This window comes from Phacochoerus africanus, chromosome 1 (genome assembly GCF_016906955.1).
Source record: "Phacochoerus africanus isolate WHEZ1 chromosome 1, ROS_Pafr_v1, whole genome shotgun sequence".
Taxonomy (NCBI): domain Eukaryota; kingdom Metazoa; phylum Chordata; class Mammalia; order Artiodactyla; family Suidae; genus Phacochoerus; species Phacochoerus africanus.
Genome location: NC_062544.1, coordinates 196,995,088 through 197,000,692, shown reverse-complemented (window position 1 = coordinate 197,000,692; position 5,605 = coordinate 196,995,088). Strand labels below are relative to the sequence as shown.

The following is a 5,605-nucleotide window of genomic DNA, read 5'->3' as shown; positions in this document are numbered from 1 at the left end:
CACTACAAAGTAGAGATCTGCTACCACATGTGAAGGTCCAGAAAATTATCTCTTGCCCAGGATCTGACAAAGATTTTAAAAAGAATGTGGCTGCTGTGGGAGGGAGAAGATGAAGTGATGCTAAAAATGCTTCACCCACAAGGCCCATGTGAACAGGGCCTTGAGATTGGGGCAGAACTAATAACCCTTCTCACACCCACCAAAAAACATGCACCAATAACAAGCAGAAGCTACCCACCAAGAGACAAGAATGCATACGTGGGTTTCTGAAAGGGCGGGGTAGAATAAGAGCACTGGAATCCCCAGCCCTAGTTCTACGCTAAGAAGGTAATGGCAGCCCACACTGAAGGTATTTGAATTCCATAATGCTCTGAGGACAGTGACAACTGCAGCAAAACCAAACCCAAGTCAATTACTGACTAGATTGTATAGAACCCTACCTCCACTGATAGCTTGAGAGAAGAGTCATGCCCATCTCTGGGAATAAACACTATTTTCCTCAAAGAACAGACTCTACTGTTCTTTGATATGTGATATTCAACATTCAATCAAAAGTTTCATAACACACAAAACGTAGAAAAAACATGACTCATTGTAAGAAGATAATCTACAGAGTCAGACACAGTGATGATAATAGATGTTAGATAAGACAGAAGTTTAAATTTACTGTGATTAATATGTTAAAAATCTAGTCAAAAATGGAGAACATATATGAATAGGTGGGGACTTGCAGCAGAGAGATAAACATTATTTTAAAAGATAAAATATTAGAATTTAAGAAAAATAGAATATCAGAGGTGATGATTTCTTTCAAAGGGCTGACTAGCAGACTGGATGCTGTTGAGACAAGAAAGACTAAATGTAGAAGAATATCAGTAGAAATTACCCAAAATGAAATGCGAAGTGAACAAAAGAGCTAAAAATATGAACATAACATTCAAGAGGTGTGGGTTAATAGCAAATAGTCTGAAAATATAAATAATTGGAATCTCAGAAGGATGAAAGAGGTAGAAGTAGGTAAAATAAATATTTGAATAGGTAATAGCTGGGAATTTTTCAAAATTATTTAACAATAATGAACAACAGATATATGAAGCTTAGAAAATCCTACCCAGAACATAATACAAACTTATCTGTATATATCAGTCAAACTGTTGAAAAACAAAGCTAAGTAGAGATTCTTTTTTTGTTTGCTTGTTTGTTAGGCTACCCTCGGCATATGGAAGCACCCAGGCTAGGGGTTGAATTGCCAAATCCATCTTCATCTGTGATCACAGCTCACAGCAACACCAGATCCTTAACCCACTGAGCAGGGCCAGGGATCGAACTCATATCCTCATGGATACTGGTCAGGTTCATTACGGCTGAGCCACGACCGGAACTCCTAAGTAGAGATTCTTGAAGGCAGCTGAATAAAAGGTTAAACAGTACAAAAAGAGCAACAAATAAGTAAAAGTCTGCAATTAGAAACTATTTGAGACAAAAGATAATGGAGTTTTAAAGTAAAAACCTGTCAGCTTAGAGTCCTGTACCCTGTAAAAATATATTTCAAAACTGAAGGGGAGTTTCCATCATGGCTCAGCAAGTTAAGGACCTGACATACTCTCCTTGAGAGTGTGGGTTCAATCTGTGGCCTCACTCAGTGGGTCAATGATCCAGCATTGCCTTAAGCTGCAGTGCAGGTTGCAGATACAGCTCAGATCTCGTGTTGCTATGAACACTGTAAATCTCCTGAATTTTCATATTTTAAAGTTGTTGCACTTCCTCCACTGTTTTTCACCTTTGAATACAAATAGTATTATTATTATGATAAATTGTTATAAATAATGTTTAAGATAAATCTTTAAAATTATGTATTTTAAAGTTCTCTTTGTGGCTCAGTGGGTGAAGAACCAACGTAGTGTCCATTAAGAATGCAGGTTTGACCCCTGGCCTTGCTCAGTGGTTAAGGATCTGGCATTGCTGCTTAGGTCGCAGGTGTGGCTCGGATTCCATGTTGCTATGGCTGTGGTATAGGCCTAAGCTGCAGCTCCAATTCAACCCTTAACCTGGGAACTTCTATATGCCACAAGTGTAGCTGTTAAAAAAAAAGACAAAAAACTGAAGGTAAAACAAATATTTTTCCCCAAAAAATATAAAGAAAATTTATTACCAGCAGAAGACGAATTCATAGAAAGTCACAACCTACCAAAGTTAATTCAAAAATTAGATAATATGCTTGCTTTGGCAGCACATATACTAAAATTGGAATTATACAGAGAAGACTAGCATGGCCCCTGAGCAAGGATGACATGCAAAGTTGTGAAGGATATTCTTTGAGAAGAAAAATGTTAGCTGAATCTATTGTAATCAATTCACAATGTATATCAAACCAAAAATATATCAATTATTTCTCAAAACTGAGAAAAAATCAGATAACTGAAACAGTCCATGATCTATTAGAGATAATCTATGCACAAAAAAAATTCCAAGTGAGTTGGCTTCACTTATTAATTCTACCAAAAGTTTGTACCATGCTAAAAAAAATTCCTCCAGATAACAGGAGAAATATTTTCAAAGTCAGGAGGCCAGTGTTACTCAGAGACATTACAAGAATAGAAAACTGTTATATTCCTTGTGAATATAGATGCATAAATCTTAAAAATAAACATCATGTTCTGTGAGCAGAAATATGACCCTCAAAGGATATCTTGGTGGCTGGAGCAATTTCCCAAACTCCATCAACTCAAAACTCTCAACAATTCAGGAGGAGTTTAGACTTCAAATTCTGTCTGCTAATTGTGCCTCCAGTCTTATCTCCCCAAATATATTTAAATACTTTGTAAATACAAAGTACTTTTGTAAAATGAAGTTGGGGATCATACCATATCTCCTACTTAAGTTTTTTCCCACTCGCACAGCAATTAGACATTTAATTAGTATTTGTTCAGTACTCAATGATTGCCGCAAATGTAGAACTAAATTTTGTCTAACAGATTAACTTAATGAACACTGGGATGTTGACACTGATCTCAAACTATAGCAGTTATCTCAAACTAGCTAGCGACAGCTTCTCTCTATATATGCATATACCTTTTGATACAAACTCTTAATTCAAATATATCTTCAAAAAGTGTAGAATAAAAAGTATGTATCAATAAATTTTACAAAGTGAATAATGCATGTGCATGTGATCTGCACCCAGATTAAAAATGGAACGTGATACAGATCTCAGAAACCCTCTTTTGTCCCCTTATAGTTGTTAGGCCTCTAAGAGTAACTATTTTTATGAGTTCTAACACCACATAGACTGTTTATCTTTTTTCAAAACTTCTATTAAAATCATAACATTTTCCCTCCTTTGGGTCTAGCTTCTTTTACTCTCCATTAGTTTTGTCCCTGTTTTTGAACACCATTATAGTTTGTTTATCCTTACTGCTAAATAGTATTTACTGTATAAATATTCTACTATTTATTTATCCAGGCTACTATCAGATTGTTGGGTAGCTTCTAATCAGGGGATATTATGAACGGTGCCATTATAAACATTCCTGTGTATGTCTTTAAGGCATATACTTACACATTTCTATGGAGTTTACACCAAGGAGTGGAATACCTGGATCAAGAATCTGTATATATGGAGTTCCAATTATAGCACAGCAGAAACGAATCCAACTAGCATCCATAAGAATGCAGGTTCGATCTCTGGCCTCTCTCAGTGGGTTGGCGATCTGTCATTGCCGTGAGCTGTGGCATGGGTTGCAGATGCAGTTTGCATCCTGCATTGCTGTGGCTGTTTTTAGTTGAAAAATTAAGAAGCAGAAAAACTGCATACAGTTACACAAAATGAAGTGCTCCAATTTGACCCCTAGCCTGGGAACCTCCATATGCCATGGATGTGGCCCTAAAAGGCAGAAAGAAAGAATATGTATATTTTAAGCTTTAGTAGATCCTGGTAAGCATTTCTTTTCCAATTTATAGTTCCACCAGCATTGTGTGAGAGTTTCAGTTGCTCTACATCTTCACCAGGTTTTGCAATTATCATCTATTATTTTTTTAGGTTTTTTGGTAGATGTGTAGTGGTAATAGCTTTGTATTTAAATTCTTACTTTCCTTATACTTAATGAAGTAATGCACCTTTCTGTGTGGTTATTGGCTAAATGGATATTTCTTTTGTGAAGTGCTTGTTCATCTCATTTGCTCATTTGTTTCCAAATAGATTGTATCATGGGTTTTCAATGATTTGTAGGTGTTTCTGGCATATTTAAACAATGTGTTGAATATATTGTTGCAAATGTTTTCTCTCACTTTGTGGGTTGCCTTCTTACTTATTTAATGGTATTTTTTAATGATACTGGCAAAGCTTTACTTAGTCTTTTAGAAATTTTCTGCTGAAGATTTAGTTTTCTGCCTGCAATTGCTCTGGAAAGTGGTAACTACTATGAGAGGAAAACCAGTAGTATGCCCGAGGCTCCTTACTCCATATCTCCACCAGAAGCTTCTTTTTCTGTCTGCCAGTAGCATTCATTTTCTGGGTACAAAACAGCTTCTCATCCTTGTGCACATTTACAAAATTGGCAAATGCCTCTAGGGTAACAGTGACTGCATAGGTCATTTACATCTGCTATGTTCTCCCCTCTTTGGAATATGGCTCTTCCATTTCTCTTTTCTGTTGCTGCAGTCGGCTAACTTCAAAAGATGATTACCATATTTTATCTTATTTTTTCTTCTTGTTCTCAGTGGCAGTATTGGTGTGCCAACCCCCCCCCCTTTTTTTTGTCTTTTCTAGGGCCGCTCCTGTGGCATATGGAGATTCTCAGTTTAGGGGTCTAATCGGAGTTGTAGCCACTGGCCTATGCCAGAGCCACAGCAACGAGGGATCTGTCTGCAACCTACACCATAGCTCATGGCAATGCCAGATCCTTAACCCACTGAGCAAGGCCAGGGATCGAACCCTCAACCTCATGGTTCCTAGTCGGATTCGCTAACCACTGAGCCACGATGGGAACTCCACCCCCCCCCCCCCCGCTTCTTTTTAAGTTACTGCATCCACGACATGCAGAAGTTCCTGGGTCAGAGATCACACCCATGCCACAGGAGTAACCTTAGCCAGAGCAGTGACAATGCTGGATCCTTAACCACTAGGCCACCAGGGAACTTTCACTTCTTCCCATTTTTAGGTAGAAATCTACCACAATCTATTTTGGATTTGTAGATACTGCTATCAGCTGTCAATCCATCAAGAAATTCCAGCTAAAAATATTTTCTGTAAAACAGACCTGCAAGTATTACTATCCTTGGTGCTGACACATTTTTGAGTAATTGAGCATCAGCCGACCTGAAAAAGAAGATGTGCAGATAATGAAAAGAGGCCTCAGTTTCATTTCTCTGATTAGAAGTACTGGAAAACCAGAGTAAGCTGATTGTCCTAATAACGTGGGAGAAGTGAAATAGAAACAGATTTAAGGGTGCTTAAGCATATTAGTAATGATTTTCTTGTGCATAGCTAGCTTTGTTGCCAATTCAAGTAATGTAACTAAATCATGGATTTGGACTTTCTCAGAAAACCATGAAAAGAAACTGGAAAATTACTTGGCAAATCACACACAAGAAATTTTGATTTGTT

At 37.4% G+C, this 5,605-nt stretch overlaps 1 pseudogene; it reads left to right on the top strand.

The window, feature by feature from the left end:
* Window positions 1–2,218: 2,218 nt before the first annotated feature.
* LOC125113989 (uncharacterized) lies at window positions 2,219–2,317 on the top strand (annotated as a pseudogene).
* Window positions 2,318–5,605: the final 3,288 nt, after the last annotated feature.